General features: G+C 36.2%; 1 protein-coding gene across 1 annotated transcript in view; it reads left to right on the top strand.

Annotated features, from left to right (window-relative positions):
• Positions 1-2,002: 2,002 nt before the first annotated feature.
• LOC120624687 (rootletin) overlaps positions 2,003-17,101 on the top strand; it is a 93,243-nt gene continuing 78,144 nt past the window's right edge. The window contains exon 1 of the mRNA XM_039891362.1: positions 2,003-2,161. The gene's annotated coding sequence lies outside the window, so the exon portion shown is untranslated. The remainder of the gene's footprint in view (positions 2,162-17,101) is intronic.

Here is a 17,101-nt window from a genome sequence, read left to right as displayed (position 1 = left end):
TCATATACACAGATGACTCTCCTTACCTTTACCCTCCATAGCACAAATGCAGAGGTCAGTGGATGTGAACAAATCTCAACCATAGAAAATATTGAAAATAACAATTATTAGAATGTACAATTATTAGGATGTCGTTGCAGTAGATAAGGGTCTTACTCCACTATTCCTTGGCAAAGAGAACTGGCGCAAGCCAAAAGTACTTAGCAACTCAGATCGTGTGGCGGTATGGAAGAGTAAGGAGTTGCATGGCAGATTCTACAAGGCCCTGTCGGGACCAGATGTAGATCAAATCGCATCTGTATCCTGGTTACAGTTCGGTGACCTATTTGGGGAAACCGAGGGTTTTGTCTGTGCAATTATGGACGAAGTCATCAAGACGAGAAACTACCGGAAACACATTATGAAAGATGGCACTCTAGACATATGTCGAGCGTGTCATCGTCCTGGGGAGTCCCTCAGGCATATAGTTTCCGGGTGTTCTCATCTTGCTAACGGCGAATACTTGCACAGACATAATCAAGTAGCCAGGATAGTTCATCAACAACTTGCTTTTCGGTTTGGCCTTATCGATTTTGAAATGCCTTACTATAGGTACGACCCAGCGTCAGTTCTTGAAAATAGCAGTGCATTGCTCTACTGGGATCGAACGATTATCACTGACAGGTATATTTCAGCTAATAGACCTGATATAGTGCTAGTCGATCGATCAGTGCGCCGTGCAATAATTGTTGACATAACTATTCCACATGACGATAATCTGGTGAAAGCTGAAAAGGAAAAAGTATCTAATATACTACTTGGACCTTGCTCACGAGATTACCGCCATGTGGAATGTTGAGTCGACCGTTGTTGTTCCGATAGTCGGTTCAGTCAATGGTCTTCTCGCGAAAAGCTTCGACCAACATCTCAAGAAGCTTTTGCTTGGTTGTTGGATCAAGGGTCGGATACAGAAGGCAGTAGTCCTTGAAACGGCGCGTATTGTGAGGAGGTTTCTCACTCTGGAGCCCTGACCACCGGTTGCTTGGGCATTCAAAAGCCCCGCAAGCGGAGAGTGGAAGTTTTTTTTTTATAAATTTTTAATAGTGTTTTTTAATTTATTCTTAAGCATAATTTAAAAAAAAAGAAAAATAGTAAATGATAGAAATAATTAGAATGTACAAAACAAGAAGAAATACTGCAAATCAATACAAACAAAATTGAGCCCAATGTGCAACAAACACAACAGCTTTAACACAACAACTATTTAAAACTATCTGAGTGCGACTTATTTTATCTTGGCGAGTCCTTAACTAACAACGATCAGATCAGAAAAATTTCAGATCTTTGATGGAAAATGATTTGATTAAAATATTTTTTTTATAAGTAATTTGTTCAACTAGTGATTTTTTAAATCCTAGAAGTGGAACGTGGCACGACAGACCTCTATCTGGACTCAGGAAATGAGTGAAAATTAATTGGATACCCTATAAACCGTAGTTAACTTTCATGCGATCGAAAAGTAAACGTCGCGTCGTTCGCAAAAAATCTCGCACTCGGCACTCTGATCTGAAGGAAGGTCCTGTCCTTGGTTTATAGTTAATTAGTTGCCATCTCGCCGGGAAAGACGTCGCCTATTGTACCAGTATGATGAAACCGAACGTATGGGTTTCATATAATTGACTCACCCCTACCATCATTGATCTTACATCGCATCATCACTTACAAGTTATAACCGACCACTAGCACGGCTAGCATGGGTAGATTTTTTTTCTCCTCTGGTAAAGGACTATAATTTTATTTGATCGCACAGCTTTGTCAACTCTCCGAGCATTGGTGCATACGTGTAATAATAAACAACGGAAAAACTTGTCCTTTTCCATGTTGCCGTGATTTGACCTCGTGAATTTAAATAGGTATATGAAAATGCTTGTCTTGCAGTATTTTGTTCTGTGTAGCAAGTTGGTATATTATCTGTGGTGCTTATTTTCTGGTTTGTGTTGGAGGTACAATTAGTTTCATCAAAAACCGATTTAGATTATTTTTTTCTGAATGAAACTCTAATTAATACGTTGTGTTGTGTTAAATAATAATAACATCTACTTGTTTACTAACTTATCGGAGGACTGTAACCGTGTTAAAGTGTAATAATTTAATTGGTGCATCACCAGAAAACATCGCTATGGTATGTTATTAATTTTGTTTTTATTGGATAAAAATTTGAAATCTCAGGCTTCACACGTTAAGTGCGGTCATTCAAATCTTACTCGGAGATATGTGTCGAATGAATCGAGGCTCCGCGCGTCGTGGGAGAATAAATAAATGCTGTGAGAGTTTACAAGGTGGTTTTCCAAGTCAGTGAATCTAAATAACCCAAAGGAGCTCTCGATTGTTTCGTTGTTAGTGTCTACACATATGAGGGACTCATAAACAATTCCACATTCCAGTTTTATCTGATGCTTTTGGCGATAAGATCAGAAAATAAAGTTTAGGAGATAGGTATCCGTTATTACAAATAATTTTTATGAGTTCATAAAAATTGTTTGTAATTTTTTATCTGTCTGGTTTAAACTACTTTTATGTTGGTATATGTTAATATTGTAGTTTACAATGTAGTTTAATAAACATTGAGTGGCCAGTGCATCAATCCAAATATGTTGTGTGGATCCTACCTACAGCATATTGGTATAAATTATTGGCCAGCTATACCCAAGTAACATGCATGACTCTGTTTTTATTCCCTTTTGAACTTAGGGGTAATTCAATAGTACATAAAACACATAAACAATTTTGTGTTAAATGTTCAAGTTAATCGATTAACTTTGAGATTTTTAGATATAAATAAATAATAATAAATAAATATACTAAGACAATTCACACATTGCCACCTAGCCCTTATAGTAAATTAATTATAATAAATTAATAATATGTAAGCATAGCTTGTGTTATGGGTACTAAGATGACTGTTGAATATTTTTTTTATGAATAATATACATAAACACCCAGACGCTTAAAAACATTCATATACACACAGAAGCTGATTTCTAATGTGTAAAGATATGATATCACTATATATATATATAGAAAATGATTTCCCCTTTACCCCCTCCAGTGGAGATTCATAGCATTTAGAATATCTATGTACCCGGGCGCATACCGGCTGGGCTGTTGGCTGTATGCTTGTAATTGTGGGGTTCTAGTATTGGACACTTTTATGTCTTAAGTAAAATAAACCTCATTATTACAAACCAAATGCATTGCGAACCCTTTACTACTCTTCTGTTTATCAACATTTCACAAAGAGTTTTGACTGTGATGCTGTTAATATGAGAGCTTGAGATTCAAACCATGTTGAAAGTTTAATTTTACTCAATGTTGCAGTTTTGTGATGGTCAAAATGTAGACCTACAACACTGAACAAACATGAATCGTAAAGGCTGGCCAAAATTAAACTTATGACCTTGACATGTTCTTATTGCACCAGACTAACAATGTGTAGAAAACTACCTGTGTACATGTATATAATAAAGTAGGTATATACAAATATTTGTATATAATAGACTATTGATTCTGATTAATTTCATAACTGACTGCAGATTAATAAACATGAAAAAACAACGCAAAAAATTGTTGGTTCAGTTCAAACAATAACTGCCATAATCCCTATCAGATTAGCCCACTACCATCTTTGATATTAGATTGCATCATAGCTCAATAGCTTACTTATAATCAAATAAAAATAAAGCTTTATCTACTGTTTTACATGTAGGTGTTTTACTGGTTGTTAGTGGCCACAAATTAAGAAGACTGTTTTACTGAATTATTGGAAAAAATTAAGAAATTTGGGAATACCACGTGCAATTTGGGAATTAAACCCAAATTGCACGTGGTAGCGATCAAATCCGGGACTTCCCTGCCACTCCACAGTTTACCACAGTTTACCACTCCACCAGTGAGGTCCACAGGGAATGGGTTTGTGCAAGTCGTTAAGTTTAGAAATGTTTTACATATTATTATAATTGTGTAACGTGCGTGTTTTGGAGCAGCCGTGTTGTCGTGATGATGTAACACACGTATTTTCGGTGGCACGAGCGCAAGTTGCTCATAACACCCGGCTCTTACTGAAACGCGCTGAAATGACGCTAAGCTGTTAGGTTCGATTTATGTCGGCGTCTTACGAATTTGTATTGGTCAATAAAATTTTATCATTCCATCGTTACAACCGCGAAATACCCAAATATAATGTTTTTTTATTGGAAAAGTATGTTATAACTGGGTAATAATCATTTAAGTGAGTATTAAGGCAGTAAAGATATGTTATATTTTGTCCATCGTAAATTTTAAAACGGATTTTTAGAACGATTCTTAACCAGTTCTAAAATCTATATTAGACATACATTAAAAAAAAAAAGGTCACCATCATCAACCCATTGCCGTAGGTCGTAGTCTACCACGTTCCGATTAATAGACATCACACGCCGCCAGCGCCGTTGAGAACATTATTGAGAACTCTCAGGCTTTCAGGTTTCCCCGTTTAAAGCAAGTGATATTTAAATTGTTTAAATAATAAAAGCACATAACTCCGAAAAGTTAGTGTTGCATACCGGGACTCGAACACGGTATCTATGAAAGAAAGCTGATGCCTTACCCCCTAGGCTATCACCGCTTCTAACAAAAATAACTGTAATTCATTTAATTTTACAGATAAACCTCAAACAATATAGATATTTCCTATCCAGTAAACTTGCAAAGTCATAGTGTCAAGTCAATTTAAAAAACATTATCCTAACCTAATCTAACGAGTGATCAAAACGGGCTAGTTCTTACTTTCTTTTCTTCTCAGGCTATTGCACCAACCAGAAGGGTAAAGATATACGCCTCGATTTAAATACATATGTCTACCCATTTTGTCGTCCTATCTTACATAAATAGAACGTGTAATTGATAGACTTGGAAACTCCCTTCTAAATAGGTCCAGTCGTTTCGGAGATGAGCCAGAACGAACAGCAGACATAGACAAAAATTTGTACTGATAGTTTTTTTTTTGCTATACGGATATATATACACATAAACTTTTCTATGCTATCTAGAAAAATTACCTGCAAAAAAAATTTTTCAAATTGCCACTGTCACATGGATGATCCCAGTTATATTATAAATAGATTTTTTTTTTCTGAAAATTAGTTCTATGGCTGCCCCGGGAAATTTGCTAAATGGACTTATGAGATATGAAACAATGTTAGTTACGCGGTAATCGGTATTGGATCAAGACACGACGATTTAAAAATATTACTATGCCGTTCGCAAAAGGCGATCATATTTTTAAGATCTCATAAAAGTTTAGTGAACCGTGAAGGTGATTCCACGCTGTATTAGGCACGATACGATGACTGTTGAGATGACGAGATGCTTATAATGCGTAGGATATTAAACTCGTAACATGAACTTTCCTTTCCCCCACCCAATTTTGAAGGTAATGGATGTAAACATTCAAATAATTTAAAAAAAAAGGACCAGGGGATGATAATGAAATTTCAGTTAAATAGATCTCGCGTAAATTTTCTTAACTTCTCTGAATAATATCCAGTCAGACAGTCTCTAGAAAACGGCACCTTAAATCCGGACCCAGAAGAATTTCCAAAACTACTAGATAAATATAGGTAATTGTGAACTTTAAAGTTAAAATAAGAATCTTCATTATTCTTTTTTATAGGTAGATAGGTATTATGCACAGTAGGGATCACATAAGCCAAGAATCTACTTTATGAAGTGACATATAACTGACATATAAACGATAACTTGGAAAACCGGCTTAGGTATCTGGTATCAAATGAAATATTTAAAATTAACTTAGATCATGTTTTTCTAGCTAACGTGTTCTTTTCCTTTGTTTCTTTTTTTGTAAAAATTCGTGTTTTATTACCAGTACCACGGGCCTATTTTAAAACACTTATATAATGTCTAGACTTTTTGTTTGTAACATCCCTGGTTACAAATACAGACAAAATATAATCATTTTTCTAACTTGTGCGAGATTCAAGCAACAGGGAAGCATCCTAGCAACGAAATTCATCAATCGTACAGTAACCGTTTTTTATTGCTCTACACATGCCCTTGATTGTAATCTTTAGCGTTGAGGAGGCAGTCTAAGATAATCACAGGCTAAGCAAATAGAGGTTATGTGTTAGCGCCATATTTCTAATCGGTTTTTAAGCGACATCGAACCGGAACGCAAGTAAGGTGACAGACAGACTATGAGATAATAGTTATTTATGCAACTGTTGTATAAAGTGTATTAAAACACGAATGTAGGATAATAGTATCACACGAGTGTTTAACAACTCATTACCAGTTGCATACAAGATTTTATCAACTCCCATGATATGAATCCGCTTTAAAAAATTCTGAAACAGCTTACTGCTAACATTAAAACAGCCAGTCCTAACTTATATCATCTATTATTGAGTATATACAAAGAAACTAAGTATTAAAATGAAACAATTATTTATTGGAGTAGTAACTAACATTAGTGCAACTATTTAAATTCACTTGAATATGTTCTGTTATTATTTGACAGCCGGTTGGCGCAGTGGGCAGCGACCCTGCTTTCTGTGTCCAAGCCGTGGGTACGATTCCCACAACTGGAAAATGTTTGTGTGATGAACACGAATGTTTTTCAGTGTCTGGGTGTTTAATCTATATATTATAAATATTTATGTGTATTATTCATAAAAAAATATTCATCAGTCATCTTAGTACCCATAACACAAGCTACGCTTACTTTGGGGCTAGATGCCGATGTGTGTATTGTCGTATTATATTTATATATTTTAATTTATTTTTTGTTGAAAGGTCCTGATGTTCACGGTGGAATATTTATATTTACCACTTCGCTAATTTTTTTTCTATGGAATTCGAACCACCACCAATATAAACCCAAATTAGTGTTTCAATATTGTTATAAAACATTTGCTTAAATAACTATTAACATTTAACGCATTGTTTAAACTTATGCAGTACCCTGCCAAACGAATATTTGTGGCTTTGATTGTCCAAGATTGCGTGGGGGCATTTAAATTTGCAACTCTCTACCGACTCCTGTTAAGGCGAACGATGTCATGTTAAAAACATAAGTACTTACTTTCTAAAATACCGAAACAAAGTATTGCTTTACATATATATAGCTATTATTCTCTTTAACGTTCTCTTTGCATGTAGGTCGAAAATAAACTCTTAATATCTCTAATAGTGTCTAATAATAAAGCTACAGTGTTATTTGTTTGCTTGAAAACACTAATTCTAAGTCTATTTCTCATTTGAAATTTTTAATTGATATTGTATATCTAAAGGAAGGACATTATTATATTTAGCATAAAAACTACGAATTTTAGAAACCGAGCAAACGAAATAATAGACTGGGCGATGCAACACGCTTGATCTCTGCTTCGAATATGGAATAAACAAGTTTGTAAGGGATACATTTGCACATCAGAAGTTGTAAGCGGACTGTGTGCAAAAGAATTTCCTTAAACTTTATTGTTGTGTTGAGTCAATGATGTAGGCACTATCTTTAGACAATTTAACCAATTACTTTGGTTTATTTTTTTTAGAAAACAGTATACGATAGTATGGTTACCTTAATAGTAGTTTCCAGTTATTCATTATGACTCTAAAACGTGGCCGCTAACTGTACGTGCCATAAGAAGGCTCAGCGTCACTCAGCTGGCGATGAAGAGAGCTATCTCTCGTGATCAAATGAATAATGAAGAACTCAGTAAAAGAACCAGAGATACCAACAAAGCTAAACGAGTCGCAAAGCTGAAGTGGCAATGGACGGTGCACATAGTTCGGACAATCGATGTACGTTGGGTTCCAAGGTGCTGGAATGGCGACCTCGCAAATGTAAACGTAGCGTTGGTAGCACCCCGAAGAGATGGACTGAGTTCACTCGACCCAAGCGACCTTTAAACTCCCTACAAAACACCAATGTACAGTAGTGGGCGTCGTAAGTTGACTTAATGATGATTATGTTTGAAAATCCCTATCCCTATCCCTACTTCCCTATCCCTACTAATATTATAAATGTCAATGTAAGTTTGTTTGTTACGCTTTCACGCAAAAACTACTTAAGCGATTCTCATGAAACTTTGTACACATATTCTTGGAAGTGTTAGAAGTAATATAGGATACTTTTATCCCGACATCAAGCTCGGTTTCTTTGGAAGAGGGGCTTAAAGTTTTGATGATTTTACGCCATAACTCCGACAAATTATAACCTATTTAAATAATATTTTTTTACTATAGAGGTTATAATATGTGTTTAATTTTGCCCAAACTGTGGTTGGAGATAGAGGACAGAACTCCTCAGCGGACAGCAGCAAACCACTCATTTAAGGTTTAGCCATACTGAATACTTTAAATTTTTTTAGAACTACAACTAAATTTATTGCCACATCAAAAACAAAATCAAACGCAGACGAAGTCGCGGGCAACAGCTAGTATTAAAATATTGTTGTGGAACTAGTTAATATGAATTTTGCTAGTTTATAGAAAAAAACTTAACTAATCCTTGTAGAATCTGCTCTACATCTTGTCCTATACCCTTAATGTAAGTTGTTACATTAAGGGTATAGGACACTATATGCTTCTTGGCAGAACCCATTAGCCATTGTTGGTCGTAGCTTTTGAGTACCCTATTACCTAAATCCTCAAGTTACTTCGGTTAGTCGATACGAGTTATTAATGGATGTCTTAATACATACTTTTATTCAGGTTTATATGCTAATATTATTTGTAACTTTTACTTACCAAGCAGATGGCACATCTGTAGGTACAAAACGATCGCCTGGTTAGCTACCAGGCGATTCAATTGATTTAAGACTATTTAGATGTCTTAACGTATATCAGTAACACGTCAAGGACCGAATAAGCATTAAATAATAATTAACACGTCTCGGGAAAGCGCATGCAGTTGTCAGGTTGAAATGAAGGTAATCAGAATTTACACGTAGCCGGAATCAGTTAAGGATTAGGGATAAAGGAGACAATCAAGTAGTTACTTTATTTCTCGTTGATAAAAACTAAATTGCTTTTATTAAGACATGAGAGAAGATTGGCATTTTCAGATCTAAGTTTAATACGCATATCGATTCATGTGATGTTTTATAACAATTTCACTTTTTTTTGTCCTTCGAATCCTTAAAGTAATCCGACTATAAATACCAATTACAGTCATGTAAACTGCAAAAATAAATTACTTAATAACAATATACTTTTTCGCAATCTCAGTTTGATAATTATATTTTTTCATATAGCCTTAAATTAACATTTCATATTGCATTCATTTACATTTTGTCAACCACATTTAAAGACGAATGAACAGCTCCATATTCCTGTCGATTTATGACAACTTTTCGCTTATTACATCGACGTACGCTGAATATTTGAAGGAGGGAGATAATAAAATTGGAATTTAATTTAACGCCGCACAACATGCTTTCATCTCTTACCTCAGATTGTACTTTGTACGCCACAAGGCACACAGAAAATTGCCAATATCGCCGAAATTCTCCAGTCGAGCAAATTGGGCGATGTTTCGAATGCAAAATTCTGCAAAGCAGAAAATAGAATAAGAGGAATACGGTGCAATTAAGAAAACTGTCCCATGCAATATATTATGGTCTACGATTTTCCTGGACCGGTTTTCACTATTTCTTAAATATAGTTCAACGGGTACGTACCACGATAATATTTTTGGAGTACCCGCTTTCATGTTACTATTCAAATTCTGCCCGTGACATCCAACTTGACATCTCGTACCGACGCAGTCCCGTCGTGACCACGATCCATGCAACTAGGTCGTATTTACCCGTTGAACTATATTTAAGAAATGTTGATTAACCACGAAAATCTTACTTTCACTAATTACGATTTGGTGTCATTTCACATTTGCTACACAGAGCTGTCCAAGCGCTCATGGATATGTTTTTTTTCTCCTGTCCTGAGGTATGAAGGTATATAGTCATGTTCTTTTCTACATTAACTTATAACACTATGGAAACTGGTATTTTTGTAAAGCGATTATTGAATAATCATAATAAAGATAATAATTGAGGGGGACTCTCTCAATTATCATGAAGTAGTTATTAGCTTTGTGGAAAAGCGCTCAGGCTACGATTGACAGAGAAACGCGGGTTGAAAACCTGTCGGTTAAGAAATTTTTAGTAAGCATTTTAAATACTAACAATTTATATTTCCTCAAACACTCATAAACTTTATAAGATTATGAAAAAGCAATGCGTCATCTATTGTATCAAAAGTTTCTCACTGTACATATTATTGAACTTGCAAAAGTAGATCGAAACTGCTATGTTTTCTACTACATGATCGCTGTAAGGCTGATATAAAAGGCAAATATCAATTTCGGCATCGGCGGTGGGAGAGCCGTAACTTAAAGGAAAAGGATTCAAAGTTTATATGCATTTTAATTTTACAGTTCAGAGATATACGTCCATTCTTTTATGCATGGGGTTTCGAATGCGAAAATATTGATTAAGCTTAGTTAAACTCTAGTTTGTATGGAACGTGGAGTCTCTATAATTAGGCATACTCTCCTATGCACCAATGTGGATAATTCCCGGAACGTCTGACAAGTCGCATCATTCAGCACGCCGTCGTGTCTCAAGCGTCCATACTTGTAGAACATTCCCGACGTTCTATATGTCACGACACAAGTGGCAAGTATGTCTAGTCAGCTTAGTCAGGCACCTACTTACCTTTACGTGTACTAAAACCTGCAAAAGAACACGGGAAAAAACTAAATATTTATTTATTTTAAATTAGTTGCATATCTACGATATGTTATACTTTTGATACTCAAATCATTCATCATCCACAGCGCGATTTATTAAGAGACATGAGCGGATTTGATGCTAGAATGTTGCAAACTAAATTTCCAAATTTTTTTGCTAATTTACACAAACAACCGGTGATCTACATACAATTTTTTTTTTTTTTACCCCAAAAAGTATATAACGGACATATTTTACTATAAGTTATATTATTTTTTTTTGTTTTACCCTCAAAACTTTTGCTTCCAGAAATTTTACTTATAGTGGACTGCAGAGAGCTTCATATATTTAATAATAGTACATGTTTGATCATCATTTAAGATTACTCAGCGTCTTAATGGCGCACTGCTGGGCACAGATCTATCTAATAGTATTGAGGGATAAAGCTTAGACCATCCAGGCTTCTCCAATACGGCTTGCCGACAAACTTAAGTGATTGCAATTTATAAGATCAGCGATAGCCCAGTGGGTAGGACAGTTCGAACCCCAACACGCATCGCTAGCTTAATATCTCATGCTTTAACAGTGAAGGAAAACATCGTGAGGAACACTCACAGATATGCAGGTATGCATAATGTTCTCAAAGGTGAATGAAGTCCGCTAATCCGCACTGTGCCAGCGTTCTAGACTACGGCCTTAACCCCTTCTTTTTGTGGCAGGACACCCGTGCCCAGTAGTGGGCCGCTAATGGCTTGTTATGATGATGATAGCCAGTGCATATACGAAGTGAACACCTTAATCTCATCAAGGTCATCTGTGTCGGTCATTTAACGTACACAGTTGGGTAACTGTGTTTTTCAAATGACTTACTAAACTAAGAGTTTTAAAATAACCTAAGTTTATTTTGAACACGCCACATTAATCGTGATGCAAAAAACTTTATAGTTTTAATAATAGTACCTATATGTTGTTTGAACATAATTTAAGAATACTTTGAACCTGTTTCTCTGACATTTAACGAATAGCGTTAACGTAAGTTTTGTCATTTCTTACTTTATGTCAAGTGACAAAGACAAAGTTCGTGGATCACACTTATTAAAAGTTAGTGTAACAGACCCTTGTCATCTTAACGCCCCACTGTTGGGCACAGCGCTTATGTGACATAAAGCAAAGCATAGACCTATCACCCATGCAAACTCTTACAAAATAACAACAAAAAGTCTAAAATAACGATACCTATTTTACAAAGTATTGTACGTTAGAATTACATTTCCTTCACAACTGCGCAGAATTTTATGTCCATCGTTTATGTGACATTGTTAGTTTGTTACCTACCTTAATTCTACTAAGCGGTGGGACGATTGGGATGCGTTTATCGAATCAACTGGATCTTACGATGCTTTGTGATCGCCAGTTCACACGACAATCACACCAAATTGGCTATCATAAATCTGAGCTATTTTATTATGAGTAGGTTCAATCAAGACCATTTCAACTTCATCACAGATTCGAGCGATTGCATCCAACTGTGCCCGTATACGCAATATGACAGTCAAATTCATGCATTCAGAGATGCCTTAAATGCTACATCGCGTTTTACAAAATTTTATGAAACATTGTGCTAGGATTTGTTGTGTTTTCAATTTTCGCGCTGTTAATATTTGTAACAAAATGTTAACTAAATTATGTTTACTCACGTTTTGTAGCCGCACCATTAGTTTCATTCCATAAAGTGATCAACTTTCCGGCATTTTTTATTTCACTTTGCTTGAGTATTACATTTTTTTGACTCTTTCAGATCTGAAATCGGCTCTAACGATGTCTTTGAGCGCCTCTTTGAAAGGCTGCTTTTAGTTCAAGAGACTGCAATGTTGAGGCATCTGTGAGCGCTGTAATATTGTGGTGTCCGAGAAAATTTCCGTACCATCCTTCCTGTAACATTTCTAGTCGTGGTAATTGCGTTGACGGCACAATCACTACGTACAGACATTCACCGCAGCTTTTTCAACAAGCTTGGAGGAGTGCTTGAAACCACCTGACCACTCCATATCCATCCAATGCTGAACAAAGTTCTTTTCCATCCATGCCTATATCCTAATACCAGGCTGGTTTGGCATTTAACGTATTGGTGATAAGTTTAGTTAAAGTCTGTAAGTTTGGGTTGATGTTCGTATATCATGATTCCAATGGCAATTCTTGATCGGAAGTTGCATAAGTTGTGAACATTCTTAAGCCACATTTATATTTTGCCAATGACAAAGATGCACGGAAGGAATTGGCTCCGCTTTCTTTTGCACACAATATATTAATAATGATATATAGTGGAAACACGTTAAATAAGAACAACTTTACAATTATTCTGTGAACATAATTGGCACATGCTTAAATGCTAATCTGATCTGACAGGATTGTAACTTATTGAAAGCTTACTAGCATATAAAAAGTTCTAGTCTAGTGTCGAATTGGCTCCGCTTTCTTTTGCACACAATATATTAATAATGATATATAGTGGAAACACGTAAAATAAGAACAACTTTACAATTATTCTGTGAACATAATTGGCACATGCTTAAATGCTAATCTGATCTGACAGGATTGTAACTTATTGAAAGCTTACTAGCATATAAAAAGTTCTAGTCTAGTGTCCAGTGGGACAAGGATGGCAGTTTTTTTTTGTGTCAGTTGGGGTAGGATTCATGTCTTTATCATACTTGCATAAGTTATTGCAATTGTATACCACTGAATTGGTGCCATTATCCATCAACCGCATAACCACCCAACCTCACCTGTCCGTAACATTAAATTTGACTGCAGTCCGAATATAAGGAAATCTCATTAAAGCAAAACACCAGAAGTTTTTACTCTCATAACCATAAAGTAACAAAGCAATATTTTATAAGCATTATCGCGACGTTCATCACTACTGCATAACGTCAAAAACGCATTTCCTGTGGTAGGAGAGAATGCGCGCGCACAGCGTACTGTTAAATTATATCGGCTAATTGTTAACTGCTTAGGTATTTACTGTTTAAGATATACATATTATTAAACAAATCCTTAAGAGGGAACGAGAAGATTCTCGATATCTACTCAGTTTCTGAAGAAAAATTGGATTTGAAGAAGTAAATAAAAAAATATTTACTTTCTCAAATCTATTAAGTATTGTTTGTTGCAGATGGCAATAATTCAAGTTAATAGGCATTAAAGCAAACGAATCAAACAATACTTAATAGATCGTTTTTAAAGTAATCTTTATTAATATCAAAAATCTGTTTGCGAATGATTTGAAATTGTGGTTTTTTTTACTTTAAAGAAAAACTCACAACGTTTATGTTTAAACAGCTTTGAGCTTTTAAAATGTTAGCCAGTCGTACAATTTGTGACTGACCTTATTTTTATACATTGCTTGGTCAAGACTGAAGACGCCGAAGAACAAATTTAATTATCAAAATAATTGTATTTTTTAATGTTCATGTTTGAATTACCGCTATAATATATGAACGGGTTAAATAAATGCGCTTGTAATTACACCGGCAACCGCGCCCTTAAGACCGGAACATAGCATTGCAAAAATGCTGTTTAGGGCAGAAATTGGCATCCAAGATCTGCTTCACCTCACCTTTAATATTGTTGCTGTTATCTGGCAATCGACTTCTAGACACACATAATTAATTAATCAGTTACCTGATTAACTTAATATTTTCTAATTACTTAATAACCGGGCTCTCCCTTCAGAATGAGAAAGGTTAATGCCTGAGTGCACCCACGCTGGCCAAGTGCGGATGGTAGACTACACACGCCTCTGAGAACGATGTGAAGATCTCTCAGGCTTCCTCACGATTTTTTCCTTCACCGTGACAGCTTGTGATATTTGAATTTCTTAAATTAAAAACGCACATAACTCCGAAAAGTTAGAGTTGTGTGCCAGGGTAATTCGGTCCCGCTTAATCAACTGTTTATTCTTGCCAAAAATTGCCAGATTTAACTAGAAAGTCAGGCAGTATGGCCTTTAGCCATTGCTTTTACCACAGAAAATTATTCCATTCGATTTCGATAGTATCAAAGTTATTTTGCACACCCATCTATCTAAAAATGTTACGTGTCTAACAAAACACCAGTTGCGTTCACGTTATATTATTGGTACCTGCTCGATTGTGAACCGATTCGTTACAAAAAGAACGCATTTTGTTCTCAGGCGAACTTTCACCTGTCGAACTAACAATGTGCCCACTTAATTTTTTTTAAACCGCCATTACGTATGTGAGACTAATCAACTGTGTCATCTCTTTACACATGTTATGTGGTACCTATGTGTTTTTAAAAAGGAAAAATGTTTAAAACTAGAGCAGTATTTTCTATAGGTAAGTGCGACAAACGAACTTTGCTCGTAGAACATCATTATTGTTTGAGTAAACTTCAATATCCTTTTATTTCAAGTAGGCCCTGCATAAGCTCGTCAAGTTTGTCTGATTGTCTGTAGAGATATCATCATCATGTCATCATCAACATCATATCAACCCATTACCGGCCCACTACAGGGCACGGGTCTCCTCCCACAAAGAGAAGGGCTTAAGGCCGTGGTTCACCAATTATTTATATTATATTTTTAATTGATGCTTATACCAATAAATGCACTGTTATCCAACGAATCTACCCTAGCAATGGTTCTACACTTTAATATTACCTTTCTTGTCTAGTGGTTATCCTGTTTGACTGCGGATAACTAGATCCTGGGTCTAGATGTCTAGGCTCTGGGTTTTGAAGCCTACTATAACATGCACATAAAATGTGTGTGGGTGGCAGCACCAGTTTTAACCTCATATTATTTCAAAACAAAGTCCCTCGCCGCGTATGTCTGTACTTCTGAACGCGATAAAATCATGCCGTCCGGGTTTACTGGCGTGAGTCGCGATTTTTTTTTATCTTTAATAATTGTTGGACCAAGCAGATAGCAGTTAGCGGCAGATATGGGCATGGTGGTAGTACTTCCCCGGACGAGCTCTGTCACAAAAAGCTCTACTACTACTAAATAATAATAGTTTGCTCAATCGAAATTTTACGACATTCATATTATGATATTATGAATCAAATCTTGGTTATATAACTATTAATATATCTATAGTTAAATTCCTTATAAGTATAAATATCTAAGAATATTAATAGAGGGCACATAGCCGATGGACGTTGGGGTTCCAAGGTGTTGGAATGGCGACCCCGTGCAGGTAAACGCAGTGTTGGTCGGCCCCAACGAGGTGGACAGACGACATCAAACGAGTCGCTGGGAGCCGCTGGAAACAAGCGGCCCAGGACCGTGGATTTTAGAACTCTCTACGAAAGACATATGTCCAGCAGTGGACATCAATCGGTTGAAGTGATGATGATGATGATAAATAGAGTATCGACGAAATACGAATATTTTTTGTGTCAAAAATTATCGATGATTCGGTTTCAGAACTTTTAGAATAATTGTATCTGTTAGGTAGCACTGCGATCAGATTCCAGAACTTTGTTCTTTTTCTGGGCGAAATTTGCCCGATAGAATAGTATAATTAAAGGATTACTCACGGTAGACCGTGTCGAGTCCCAGCCGAGCGTCAGTCGTAGCACAGCCAACTAATATTTCATGTATTTTGTTTGGAATAATCACGCTATACCGAATGGATGCTCGCACACATTTTTTATAAATATTTCAATTCTTCAATACGCCCCGCATGCAGGCAATATTATTGACAATATACAGAATATTGTCAATAATATTATCGTGTGTGCGGGCAGACATTGGGCATGCTACGCGACGCGACGCGACGCTTGACACGCACCTGACACGGTCTAGCGTGAGTCATCCTTATAATTGCTCCAAAGACATCAGGCGGTCCGTGCAGAGCGCGTGGCAGGAGTAGTACGCGGAACGCAACGCAAACCTCTCGTTCTAGCACCCTGCTTACACGTGCAAAGCGGAGCGACAACCTCGCATGCGCGCGAGCTACGATAATGTTTTATTTTATTGCAGTGTTGCAGAACTGTCGATAGTTGCCCTATCGATTGCTTACATTCAAATTTGATTATACAATATACAGTACAATAGGATAGTCCCATGGATATTATTTGCGTATGAAAATATTATCGATTTTAAAGCTCGCTTGTAGATTCCCTCGGTAATCTGAAGATTTTAAAATAAAACTGTTTAAAGCTTTGCGCATATGTTTTTACATCTCGCATTAATTATCGATTAACGCGCTACACAAAAAGATTCAATAACACCCAGAGATGCTCTGCGCATTTCATTAAAAATGTCTAGGTGTTGTAGTGCGACGGGTATGTTCGCAGACAATGGT

The sequence above is a fragment of the Pararge aegeria genome, chromosome 6, assembly GCF_905163445.1.
Source record: "Pararge aegeria chromosome 6, ilParAegt1.1, whole genome shotgun sequence".
Classification (NCBI taxonomy): domain Eukaryota; kingdom Metazoa; phylum Arthropoda; class Insecta; order Lepidoptera; family Nymphalidae; genus Pararge; species Pararge aegeria.
This window is presented reverse-complemented; position numbering and strand designations above follow the sequence as displayed.